The 14681-nt window shown below is 38.7% G+C and overlaps 1 pseudogene; it reads right to left on the minus strand.

The window, feature by feature from the left end:
• Positions 1-1674: 1674 nt before the first annotated feature.
• Positions 1675-2781, minus strand: Hnrnpa1-ps53 (heterogeneous nuclear ribonucleoprotein A1, pseudogene 53; annotated as a pseudogene).
• Between the last annotated feature and the right edge of the window lie 11900 nt (positions 2782-14681).

A 14681-nucleotide genomic window follows, 5' to 3' on the forward strand; every position in this document is an offset into this window, starting at 1 on the left:
CTCACTTCTCCTAGTTGACTCTCTGTGTGTAGTTAACAATGTGAGCTGTCAGTTCTAAGTTTCCAGCTCTATTTCCAAAGCCAGCTTGCTTTCCTACTGTGATGGTGCTAAAACCTTATCCTGCTGGAATTAAAGCCCCAAACAACCCTTTCTGTTATGAGTTCGCCAGTCATGATGTTTTACCATAGTAACAGCAAATAAAGTAATGCAGAAGTTGATACCAGGTTGGGCTAATGCTGTGGGAGGTCCTATTCCATTGTTGTTTCAGAAGAAGGTGGGGAGTTTTGAGACTTTAAAGTAGAACAGTGCCTGAACACTCTAGGTTGTAGTTAACTGACTGTTCTGTTAGGATCTCGAAAGATGGTCCTTAGAGAGCATGAATCATGAAGGCTCAGAGCGGGGAAATTGCAAATAGTCTAGGAGTCCTTCCTGTAATAATGTAATTTTTGATAAGAATGTAGCTGCTGTTTGACCTTACTTTAGCAGTTTTACCTGAGAAAAATTGAAAATTAATGGACTAAATTATTTAATGGAAGAGATTTGACTCTGTTACATAGTTATCAGTAATCACTCTTAGACAGATCTATAAGGAAAAAGCACAAATAAGGTAGAGAGAAATTACAAGCTTTACAGTTTGAACAACACCAATAACAACAGAGTACCAGGGAACTGGGCTGTGTGTCATAGCCAAGACTTGTGCTGAAAAATGATAAAGAAATTAATGGGAGGATTACTCTACACTGGAATATAGGGAATAGTGGCCTCAAGGTTGTCACCCAGCTACCTTCCAGTTTGTGAAAAAAAAAATAGATTAGGAATTTTTGGCGACCAGAATTAACAAAAAGAAGCTGCTGCAACTGAGATTCAAGGCAGCCGAGATCAACCTCAAGATGCTCGATAAACATGGAAGTGGTCTCCACTTGGTGATGACTTTAGAGTCATGACTAGTTTAAAAGTGAACTAGTCATAGACTACACACCCTACCCCTCCCTGTGCTCTCAAAGAGTCCCCGTTTCTACTATGTAGAAGGGGAGTCCCTGCATCAAGTCCCTGAGAGGCCAGTAGGTGAAACTGTGAAAGTGAAGCCTGTAGTGTGGTGAGTACGGAAATATGTTGGAGATGCCAGAGCCATGCATATCTGGCAAAGAATATTGCACACAGGGAGTGGAACCAGCCCAAGAAACATGCAGGCAGCAAGACTGTAGGGGAAGAGCCGTCCAAGTCCTTTGACGACATACATGAATCTTGAGAGTTTGGTGTTTGCTCTGTTGGATTTTGGTCTCGCTTAGGTCCAGATTTTTCTTTCTTTTGAAAAGTTAAAAATTCCTTAATTTTTTTACTCATGGTACCACCACCACAATTTACAGGGTAATACACCTGACATAATGAAAAGAAAAAGACAAAGACAAAGCTACAACAGACAAAAGACCTCAGGAATATGCATCTAATTGACACTACATTGCATTAATCAATAGCTGTACTTTTGCAAACTGACTATGACAGTCCTGAACAAGAAGGGCTTCCTGTTTAAGCTGCAGTAACTTTTCCTTCTGTGGCAGATCTTTACAGTTCCTCTAATGCATTTAGGACGGCCGTCTCAAAGTAACCTGCAGCTTTCCTGACAATTTCTCGTTCTCTCCCTGCTGAGAACCGTAGCCGTTCGTTTGTTTTATTTTAAAACCTTCTGTTACTGTATCCACCACTTCCACCTCCAGATCCATAGCCACCACCATAGGGACTGCCTGAGCTTCTTCCACCAAAACTGCCCCCTTCATGGGTCCATAATTAGATTGTTGCTGTCCACTATAATTTCCAAAGTCATTATAGTTCCCACCACCACCATAGTTACCTCCACCGTAATTTCCTCCTTCATTGTAACCATCATATCCTCCTCCTCCATCACCATATCCATATCCTGGTCCACCACCTCCATAACCTCCTCTACTACTGTAACCAAAACCACCTCCATAGTTGCCACCATCACCTCCAAATCCATTATATCCACCATCACCACCTCCATAACTGCTCTGCTGCCACCACCTCCACCACCATAGCCTCCTCTTCCACCACAGTTTCCTCCATGACCAAAGTTTCCCCCGCCACCACCAAAGTTTCCTCCACGTCCCATAAAGTTGCCAGATCCACCTCAACGACCTCTCTGTGATCCAGCAGACTGCATCTCTTGTTTAGAAACGGCCTTTTTCACTTCATAATTATGCCCGTTAATAGTGTGATATTTCTGAACAATTTTATCAACTGTGTCATGATCATCAAAAGTTACAAAAGCAAATCCTCTCTTTTTCCCACTCTGCCTGTCTTCCATAACTTCTATGATTTCAATCTTGCCATATTTTTCAAAGTAGTCTCTCAGATTATATTCTTCTGTATCCTCTTTAATGCCACCAACAAAAATCTTCTTCACCGTTAAATGGGCACCAGGCTTTACAGAATCCTCTCTAGAAACAGCTCTCTTTGGTTCCACCACATGTCCATCAACCTTGTGTGGCCGAGCACACATTGCAGCATCCACTTCTTTGACACAAGAGTAGGTCGACACAAAACCAAAGCTTCTGGAACGTTTTATTTGAAGATCTCTCATTACCACACAGTCTTAAGTGTGCCCCATTTCTCAAAATGTTCTCTTAAGCTATCATCTGTGGTTTCAAAGCTCAAACAACCAATAAACAGCTTCCTCAGCTGCTCTGGTTCCTTTGGATCGTGGCCCTCCATTTTGAGACCAGACTCGCCTCTTCCAACTCGAGTTCAATATGGGACCGAGAGAACAGGTCCAGATGTTTTTATTCTGCCTCTATTATTTCATTTTGCAATGATAATATATACTCTTTACCATTATATGTTATAAGTATATAATACAATTTTTAAACTCATGGTTGGTTACAATCAATAGTTTGCCTTGTGTCCCAGGAAACTGGACTTTTAAACTGCATTGAGCCTTAAAGAATGTGGGGACTTTTGGGATTGGAGCAAATATATTGATATAACCATGCACATATTGGAGGGGAAGGAAAGGAAGCAGAATTGAATGAGATGTCCCCCACAATCTCAGACATTTGAATACTTGGTCCCTAGTTAGTATTATCTGAGAAGGCTTTTTCTCTGGAGAAAGTATGTCACTGGTAATGAGCTTTGAGTTTTTAAAAAGTTGCTGACCATTTTTCAACTTAATCTTGTTTTCCTGCTTTCCTGAAGTCTGGAGAATGTGAGCGCTTAACTCTCATTTTCCAACTCTATTTGTAATGGCTGCCTATTGCATTGTTCATCCACTATGATACTGATGACCTGTTGTCCCTCTCGAATGGTAAGTCCCAAGTAAACCCTTCCTTCTATAATTTGCCTTGGTCATGGTGTTTTATCAAAACAATAAAAAACTAACGAATATAGTTGTTAGCACATAATAAATTTCAAATATATGCTTGACCAATAAAATAAATTTTCCTTATATTTTGATTGATATTGAGTGTCAGCTACATCAAATTAAAGTAAAGTATCTGAAATTATCAAGACCACTCTTGTATTACTTGTGGAATTCATTTTTAGGTTCTGAGTTGAAAATTATTGGGATTGTGAATTTGATAATGATTGTTGGAAAGCAATGCTTTTTTTGGAGAGATATAGGTATGAGTAGATAGTAAATATGTATATTAGCTTCTAATCTTCCTCTTTAATGCTTTAGAAATCATGGTCTTTTTCTTTTACTCTCCTACTGATCATATTTTTCAAAAATATACCAGTTATAAAATAAGACTTCCCTTTTTTTCTATCCCACAAAAGTTCTTAGTGGAAGAAAGCAGCTAGACATGGATGTTGTCTTAGACTAGTTTCTATGGCTATAAGAAAGGCCACAATGCTGCACAATCTCTAAAGAAAAGAAGTTTATTTTAGCTTGTGCTTTTTGTAAACGGCCAACTGTGCTCAGGGCTCTGTACAGTTTCATTCACAGTGGGGAAACTGAAGTGTGGTGAGAAGTACAGAGAAAGGATCATGTGCTAAGGTAGAGAGAGTAAGAATGAACCAGAGAAGCTGTACTTGGTTTATAACAACCCTCAGTTATGGCAGATCACCTACACTGTGGGGTCTATGTTAACCACTATATGAAGGTAGATATACTTTTCAACTAATTGCTCCTTAAAAATCCCAGCACCTCGCAGGACTACCATATGGGAAATCAAATTTTGGAATGTGTTCTGGTAGGGACAAACCATATCTAAACAACAGCAGATAAGGCCTGAAATTCTCAAAAGCAGTGTTGCCAAGAGAAATGCACTTTATACAACTATTAACTTTATACCAACAGATGGTGGGTAAGTCTACACCCAACACATTTTAAGAGAAAGTTGAATAATTCATGAAAATACAAGCATAATTAAGACTTGGCTATTCAGTGTGGTTCAGCTATAGCTACGAGGCATTAAGACGTTTTAGTTTCTCTATTATAAATCAGTGTTTACTAAAGCCTTTATTTCAGGTCTTGCATTTTGGGTCTTCAACTTGAACAGTAATAAACTGTCCTTTCTTGAAGGACCATCTCAGTTGAGATGGGTGTGGTGGGAGACCACTGTAATCACAGCACTCAGCCTCAGGTAGGAAGGTTGAAGCCAGCCTGGGTCATATAGCTGACCTGCTTCTAAAAAGGGAATACGTGTGGGTTTATGCATGCATCTAGTAATGCAGAAGGCTCAGAAGTTTGGTAGAATTTAAAATCTATGCTAACCAAGGGTTTAAAATTCTTCTGCAGTATTCCTAGTTTGTCTAGAGTTAAGTGTGTAGATTTGGATAAAGAATATGTACTTGGTAATAAGTGAACTAGGACCTACAGGTCAGAAACCACAAAGCCCTTTTATTTTATTTTATATCTTGATATTGTAATTTATTTTTTTTATTAACTTGAGTATTTCTTATATACATTTCGAGTGTTATTCCCTTTCCCAGTTTCTGGGCAAACATCCCCCTCCCCCCTCCCCTTTCTTATCGGTGTTCCCCTCCCCACCCTCCCCCCATTGTCCCCCTTCCCCCAACAGTCTAGTTCACTGGGGGTTCAGTCTTAGCAGGACCCAGGGCTTCCCCTTCCACTGGTGCTCTTACTAGGATATTCATTGCTACCTATGAGGTCAGAGTCCAGGGTCAGTCCATGTATAGTCTTTAGGTAGTGGCTTAGTCCCTGGAAGCTCTGGTTGCTTGGCATTGTTGTACATATGGGGTCTCGAGCCCCTTCAAGCTCTTCCAGTTCTTTCTCTGATTCCTTCAACGGGGGTCCTATTCTCAGTTCAGTGGTTTGCTGCTGGTATTCGCCTCTGTATTTGCTGTATTCTGGCTGTGTCTCTCAGGAGCGATCTACATCCGGCTCCTGTCGGTCTGCACTTCTTTGCTTCATCCATCTTGTCTAATTGGATGGCTGTATATGCATGGGCCACATGTGGGGCAGACTCTGAATGGGTGTTCCTTCAGTCTCTGTTTTAATCTTTGCCTCTCTCTTCCCTGCCAAGGGTAATTTCCCTTATATCCCTCTGCACTTCTTGTACTTTTAAAAATTCATGTCGTCCTTTTTTTATATCTAAATATGTAATTAGAATCCAATCAGTATCTTTAATGGTGTGTGCGTGTGTGTGTGTGTGTGTGTGTGTGTGTGTGTGTGTGTGTGTGTGTGTGTGTTGAGTATTTCTGACCATTTGGCACTGAATAAACAATGTGGGGCAACCAAAGGAAATAGTAACAGGATATAATGTTTTGGGAGTCTCTTGGACAATCCTGACCAACAACCCACAATAAGGATCCTCATGATTTATGTTCAGTATTTTGTTGGTTGGTCTTTGGCACTTAGAGTGAGCATTGTCTGCCCAGATGGGAAATTTCCATTTAAACTAGATATGTAACTATATTTATATACTCCCTTATGTGTATTACCTTGTTATTCCCGTCTCTATTGCTTCTACAACCCCATTTTTAGAAAATGGTCATTTTTGTTTTTCTTGTTTTTGTAGTTACTACATGCTATCCACTCACATCTGAAGATTTGAAGGAATACATCTCTGATGAGAGAAAGTGTGCAGTGTTTTTATTTCGGGGACCAGATTATTGCAATCAAATATTATCTTTTGTAGTTGCCTGCATTTATCTGAAATTTTCATAGCTTCATTTTTTATGGTTAAATAATATTCCATTGCTCATATGTACTACATTTCTTTATTCATCTGTCAGTTGAAGGACATTTACAATACTTCCATTTCATAGCTATTCTGACTAGAGCAGTAATGAATATGGCTGACCAATTATCTGTGGCAGAGGATGTCAAGTCCTTTGGACATAGGCTAAAGAGTGGTATGAATTGATCATATGAAAGATTTATTTTTAGCTTTTAAAGTAATATACACAATCATTTCTTGGCTGGACCGCTTTGGTATTTCTTTAACAGTAAACGAGATTCCCCTATCCCCTACAACCTTCCCAAAAATTGTTGGTTACATTATTGATTTTCCCCCCACTTTGGGATATGTTAAAAACCTCCAAGCTGTTTGATTTGCAATTACCTAATGGCTACAGAAGATAAATGATAAATATTTCTGAGACATTTCTTAGGTATTGGTTTCTTCTTTTTAGAACTCTTTGTGAAGGTCCTTGGCATTTTTGATGAGTCATTTGATTTTATGATTATTTTTTGTATTTTGGGTTCTTTATATATTCTAGATATTAATCCTCCATCAGATGTATAGCTGGCAAATATTCTCTTATTCTATGGGCTTTCTCTTTGCCAACTACTTTTCTTCAGCGGTGCAGAAGCTTTTTAGTTTAGAAAGTCCCACTTGTCAATTGTTGGGCTGCAAAGGTCTTTTAATGATTAACTCACTGACCTCAGCACAGTAAAAACTAAATAAATATGAGAAACCACCATAAAGCCCCATCCAGCTGTTGACTTGCAGGTCTTCATCATCCATGGAAAATCCCTTCCTTCTCTCTCACCCACTGCTCCAATACCTCCCTTTTACCACTTCCATTTCTTTTGGCTGCCATAATACCTCTGAGAAATAAGGCTCTACCCTGTACTCAATATCATTTTTCTATTACAACATTTATATCAATTTATATCAAGTTTGGAAAGCAGACTTTGTCAAGGCAACTTCCTAGAGGAGAGGACATGAGATGAATCTGAAGTTCCTGAGATATCCTTCAAGGTCCTCTGTTAACTACAATGAAAAAAAAAAAAACCAAACTCGGTCTATTTTTACCATTGTGTATGAGGTCTAACTTCTCAAGTTAAGGTTCTAAGGGTGTCTTCTGCTGTTTGCACCTCTGATTTCAGATCCGTGGCCCTGTCTTACACTTTACAGTGAATTGGCTTTGCTCTGTCCTATTTACAAAAGGCCCTTTCACCTCCTATTCCAGAGATGCCACTCTTCCTGCTTGCAACCATTGTGACTGTTATTAAGTTTCTACATGCCATCAATGAAATAAAACTGCACCATTAACACCTACCATTAAGCTCCACACTATGGTATATATAAATCTCCAAATGGCAAATACTATTTATTTTCCATAAGCATCCAGACAGGTAAATCTGTGTTATTCCATAAGCCCAGTGTTTACAACTTTGAGCTCTTCAAAGACCATTGTCAATATTTAAGAACTGAGGGAAAAGGAAGGAAAAACATTGTATGCAAAACATAAAACGAAATAGCCCTGAAATGAGTTTTAAAGTCAGTATTTAACAGATTGCAAATGGAACATGGTTCTAATGTCATTAATTGTTAAAATTTCATGACCGCTTAAAACAATTTGTAGCTTATTTAGATTATTTAATTCTGGAAGAATTCCCAGGTATGTATTTTGAGGCTAAGACTGTGGAAACATTAGATGGATATTAAAACATTTGGCTCATAGTCAAAATTTAAAATCAAATTACAAATACCTTTAAAGTTTTATAGTCAAAATAACCCTCTAATAAGACATGATATGCCTACTAAAATTAATATACTTCAGGTTATGCAGATAGGACCTTGAAAGAGTGTGAAAACCCCCGCAATAATCCCACAGCTCTGTATACTGTGATTGATCCTAAATTATATAATGCTGATGAGACAACCCACTGTCGGAGAACCCAGAGTCACAGGAAAGGAGTCTCAGGAACTAAATAGAGCAAATATGTGTAATGTGGCATAACCATAATACAGGCACAGAGTCAGGCTTGGGAGATGGCTTAGTGGGTAAAGTTCCTGCTCTGCATGAAGAGGACCCCGGTACAGATCCATAGCACCTACATGTCACCAGACTTGACTGAAAACCCCAGAGCTGGTGGAGTAAAGACAGGCTACTCTGCAAGCTTGTTGGCATGCAGATCTAGCTGAAACAACCTTGCCTTCTGGTTCAGTAGTACCACGTCTCTGAAGACCAGATGGACAGCAACGGAGAAAACCATTTGATGTCTCCACACCTTCTTAATCGCATGCAGAGAGCAAACAGATATACACAGTCTGCTTGGGAGGATTCCCAGACACAGTATATATTCTATTGGATATTTAGCTTATATAGGTTGCCCACAGCATTGCTATGGATCTTAAAGAAGCATCCAGCATTATTTCCCCATGCTGTCAGGCATTGTGTAACAACAGCACTACATTCTGTTTATAATTTGTAGCTTGGAGAACATCAGAATATTCTCGCTTATACAACGATGGTTGTGATGTCACCAGGAGACAGAATCTTATCCCACTAATTTTTCCATGTGATCTGATGTTTAACAAAAAATGTATTTAGCTGTGTACGATTTTGTGAGTGGATATACCTGTGGTGTGTGTGTGTGTGTGTGTGTGTGTGTGTGTGTGTGTGTGTGTGTGTGTATGCATGTGTCTTTGTTACAGTGTTACAGTGAGTTGTGTCATGTGACACAGATGCTGAAACGTCTGAAAATCTGGTATCTATAAGCTGGGAACCATCAAAGCTGATGGATGAGTCCATTTAGCACATGAAACCTGAGAACCATGAGGAACCTCGTTCAAGGGCAACAAAGGGTGAGCCGAGACAATCCAGCTTGAGTAGAGATGCAGGTAAAAAATAAATGCCAAATGGTTCTCTGTTTTACTTTTTGTTTTATTAGATCCTCAATAGATAGAATGGGGCTTAGCAGTATAGACATGTTCCCCTAATGATATATTTGTATCCTCCTGAAACAGTCGTGCAGGAACACCAGAAATAATGCTTACCCTGGAGTCACTGTGACCCAGTTAATTGTACACATAGAGTTAATAACAGCAGCTCAGGCTGATATCCAAAACTGTGGAGTCCCTTACCGGCTATTTCTTGTGAGGATTCCATAGATTTATGGAAACTAAAACAGAATTCTTTGAGAAAGGCAGATTCACAATTGAATATAGGAGGATTTATAATACCTTAACTTGAACACCAACTCATACACACACACACACACACACACACACACACACACACACACACACAAACACAGTATACTTGTAATTCTGGCATTCATTTTTTCTTCTCCATCCTAAGGAACTAATCTTAATAATGAGTACCATGCATGTCAGGGTTGAGTTTTTACACATTTTATCCATATATTTTGTTTCTCACATTACTCTTGTTCTGTAGAGTGCTAGACATGCAACTTTCTTCTCTTGGTGTTAGTTTCCATTTCTATTTGAATACTAATTACTCTGACTATTTTATTTCTCAGGTTAACATCAGTAATAAGGCACCAAGCCATTTCTTTTGAGCTTACCTCAGGTTGTGCAAATACATTTTGTGCAAGGCATCATCTTTGAATGACAGATGAAAAAAAATTGTCTCAGCAAAACCACCATGATCACATAACAAATATCTAAACTAGCTCCATGATACTAACTCCAGCCTTCTTTACACGGCAGGATGCTCTTCTCAAATAATTATTACTTGTATATTCTCTAGAATTCTGTTGTATATGGTAACCTGAAATAACTGCACATTATGTCACCTTCTGTTATTATCTCTGTCTGTTGAGTTTGAGGGATAATCAAAATTCTTCCTGTTTGTGAATATTCTTTATTATGCTTTTAACGCACAGTGAAAGGTGTGTGGATACGCTTTCAGCAAAACTTTTCATTTACTTGCTGACTTCTCAGCTGGAGACATCTTCCCTTCCGGCACAGTATTAGAACACCGTCTGCTTTCTATCATTGAATTGCTTCTCATAACAACAGCTCACCAGTCCTAGTGTCTTACTGTTTTCTCTCCATTGCTAGATACAATACTGATTAACACAGACAGGTCCAGAATACAATGATCACAAAACCGAACGCGATCCATGCCATCTCTTTGTAGTGCTATCTTTACTTTTATTTGTCGATTTTTCTAATTGCTTGCTAGTATAATTGCTCAGAGTTTGATTTTTGTTAACAAGTCATCATTTGGATGCTACGTCTGCCGGCTTCCTTTAATGTGCTCAGCAACACGTCTGCTGCTATTTGCTTATTATAGGTGGTGAATGTCTTCTCTATAATCTGCATGGTCTGTCCTGGATCTGTTGTTTCTCTTTCTGTATAATAAGCAATCTGTTTGCTGTTTACTGGCAGTAGGAAGGGCTATAATTTGTTCTCTTTAGTGGGATGAGAAACTTGCTGATTAGGATTGGGGTTCAGTATGAATATCTTAAAGGCTAGAAATGTGTGTATACAACATGTTTAGCAATTAATATTCCTGGGGAGGTTGCCTGTTTGGCCTATTTTGTATTCAAAATCATGTACATTGAAGAGTTTGTTCAATGTTAGAAATATAATTAGTGCATTAGTTTCTACTAAGAAGCCAGGAAAAAAGAGGTTGGTTTTAATAAATTCTGAAAAAAACTTTCTAGAATAATCTATGCTATTTTTTATTTTTAAAATTACCTTTTGTTATACTATAAACTATAAACTTTAATTAACACATGGTACTCTGGTGACAATCTGCTATTCAGTTCACTACTGGCTTCATTTTTAGGTGTATCCAACTAAAATGAGGTGACAACGAATGCTTGTGATTATCACCATTATCTGACTATCCTGGATGAATTAATCAAAGACGTAAGATATGAGACTGAAGTAAAAGTATAATCATGAGAGGGAAATGTGAACTCATTGCTATTGGCAGATGGTATAATTATGTATAAAAATGCAGAGAAGCAGAACTGAAAATTTTAAAAATAATAAACTATTAAAAATTAAGTGTACTTGTGCAAGACATATGCAACCTCCATCACACTCATTGAACAGATGACCTAACAGACAGGCACTTTTGCTATCACATAACGGCTCTTTAAGGTGACTACCCAGAGTCTCCTCCATGGCTATTCTTCTACTCTCACTGAAAACAATAGAGATAGACGATACCTTAAGCTCTAAGCTATAGTGTGAACTCCTACTCCATTTTCCCTTGGTGTTATCATCACCACCCTAGACCATGGGATTCCTACATACTCAAATAAGACAATTCAGGCAGTATGAGTGGAAAATGGTGGAATGATGTTTCTGTTGTCGTGGATGCATTTTCTACAAACCGAAAAGTAAATCTACCTTTATTCCCCTTGGAACTTTTAAAATATTAGTTTTTGAAAATTTATATGATATTTTGATCGTATCAATCCATCATTACCTTTCTCTAACTCTCCTTGGTGCCTCCTACCCAGACTTTTCCCCAAATTTATGCCATTGTGTGGGGTTTTTTTTGGTTACTATTATTATTGTTGTTGTTGTTAATGATGATTGTTTAAGGCAAATTAGTGTTTCTCATTGCTCATATGTTCATACAGTAAGGCCATATACTTGGTTATAGACAACCTACTAGAAGCATCCTCCCAAAGGAGAGTGAATCTTTCTTATTCAGCAACTACCCATTCTCTATAGTTCTTCTCCCAGGAATGGGGCTTTGGAGGGAGGGGGAATTATGACTGTGTTAATATTGTGCAGTCCTTGTGCAGGTAACCTCAATTGCTATGAACAGATATGCATAGCAGCCACATTATGCCCAAAGGTTACTGGACTACATTTTACACTATTTCAAGTTGTTCCTTGAACCTTAGATGAGAGGTGACTGTATAAGATTAACAGATGAGCATGCACACGTATACTTGGATTTTGACTAGATATAATTTTGAAACTGTTTGCCTATCTCTATGACCATCATTACACTATTGTGTCAGTGGGTAAATCTTGCTAGACAAGTCAGTAACATAGTACACGAAAGCCAGCACTAGGTCAAACTATAGATGTCCTTTCTTACTCAACAGCCTATGTAGCACCTTTTGGCATCATATGGCTTATCCAGTAAGGGAGACTTCTGATCAGTCAAGGTTAATTTCTCCATGTCCTGCATGGAAACTGACTGATATCTTGGGTTACCATCTAGTTTTGATGATAATAGAGCAGTGACAATAATCTGTGTTGATTTGGTGCTTCTGATTAGTAACTCATAAGAAAGTGCATGGTACTGAGATTTTCATTATGGTTCACATAATCTTGGAGGACTATTGTCTATCCCTGCAGGATAGTTATATTAAAACCCCTTTAAAACTGTGTTACAATTTTTAATTAGCTTACAAGCTAATAGATTTCTGTAAGGCTTCTTCATACAACTTATTTTGGTTAATACGGACCATAACACTTGTTTTCCTATATCTACCTACCCAATTCTCCAGTTATACTCGAAACTCAAACTACCCAATCCTCTTTTACATCCTTTATACTTTAATTGCCTTTGATATTATTCTCATGCGTTACGGTACTGTAAGTATCTGTATAGCTTTCCACACAGTCTTCGATTCGAACACTTCAGACACTAATAGCAACAATATGTCAGGAGGTAAAACCTGAAGACACAGATCTTAATCTGGGAAATGTTAGATTTGTCAGTGACAATGGCAACAAGCATAATGTATAAGTAAAAAAATGCAAACACAGTTCCATCAAAGACAGGAACACTTGACGGCTCTATATCTTTGAGTTCTTCTGTTTTGGAAGATGCTTAATATAAAAAAAAATAAAACAGAGACTATTAGCTGGTGAAAATGTATTTGAACAAGGGGACCATGTTCCAGTCCAAGCAAGCTGCGTAACTTCCATAATTGACCGCAAAGTTCCGGATTTGGACAAGGATGCAAGAAAAAGGGGTTATGGAATCTTCCTCCATGCCTAAGGAAAGTTGCTGAGGTCAGACATGTGTCAGTGGTTTCCCTTCATGGAGATCTAGAGACACCTTTGTGTGAGGCTGTGAAGCGGAAGCCTAGATTGCCTTGGAGATTCAGAGATATCACAGATGCCAGAGTCACCAGATACCTGCCAAAGAAAGCTGCCAATAGGACGTGGAACCAACCCAAGGAAGAGGAGCGCGTTGCAGTCAACAAAGGTGAAAAGAGTTGGAGATCTGACATCAGGCATGTAGATACAGAACTTGGAGTTTGCCTTGCAAGTTTTAGATCTTGTTTTGATCCATTATTTTTTTTACTCCCCTCTATTTTGGAATGATAGTGTATATTCTGTGTCATTGTATGTTGGAATTATCTGATCTGCTTTCTGATTTTGGTTTTACTGGGATTGCAGGTAAGAGATTGACGTGAGTCTCCGAAGAGACTTCGAACTTTTGGACTTTTAAACAATGTTGAGATTATTGACTTTGGGAACTTTCATAGTCGAATTAAAAACAGCTTTGCATTATGGCTACAAGCCACTGCAGGGCCAGAGAGTGGAATGGGATGGTTAGAATAGGAATAACCCCCATGGGCTCATAGATTTGAAGCTTAGTCATCAGATAGTGGGACTATTAGGAGGAAAGCCCCTGTTTGAGGAAGTATGTCACCAGGGATAGCCTTTGAGGTTTCAAAGTCACAAGCCAGCCCCAGTTGCTCTCTCTCTCTTGTGTCTGCCTTTGGATTGATCTAGAGATCTCTGCTGCCATGTCTGCCTCCAATGTACTGTCATGTTCCCCAATATGATAATATTGGACTAAACCTCTGAAACTATAAGCAAGCCCTCCCTAATCAAATGCTTTCCTTTATAAGAGTTGATTATGATGTCTCTTTACAATAGAACACTGACTAAGACATGTATGTAGACACACACACACACAGACACACATGTCTCTGTGAGTCTCTCTCTCTCTCTCTCTCTCTCTCTCTCTCTCTCTCTCTCTCTCTCTGTGTGTGTGTGTGTGTATAGGAATGTCAACCTCTTATGCATTTCCACAGGATCCACTCACCTTGTTGTTTGAGAGAAGCTCTCTCAATGAGATCTGGCTCACTGATGAAGAAGACTGGCTAGTGAACTCTTGACTAAAGTCTAATAACATTGAGATTATAACTGCATGTCACCATACCCATTATTTTTTGCATGGATGCAGGGGATGGGGCAGAAGTCCTAGTAGTATGCTGCAAGGATTGCCTTTACCCCTAAGTCATACTTTTCTATAAACTCATACTCATATTTAGATAGTCATCATTATTCATGTAGTTTAAAATATACAGTAAATCATTTGAGCAAAGTCAGAGTGAGAGATGGAGAGTTTATTAAGCATTGTAAAACTCAAATAGTAATAGTTAGTAGACTATTATGGAGGTGGCTTGCACAGTTTGTATGCATTAGGCCCTGCTGTAGGAATACTAAGTTATTCTTTCTTGTCCATTGGTGATGGCCCTTGGAATACTAGAGTCAGTTATA

The sequence above is a fragment of the Rattus norvegicus genome, chromosome 4 (assembly GCF_021556685.1).
Source record: "Rattus norvegicus strain SHRSP/BbbUtx chromosome 4, alternate assembly SHRSP_T2T, whole genome shotgun sequence".
NCBI classification, from domain to species: Eukaryota; Metazoa; Chordata; class Mammalia; order Rodentia; family Muridae; genus Rattus; species Rattus norvegicus.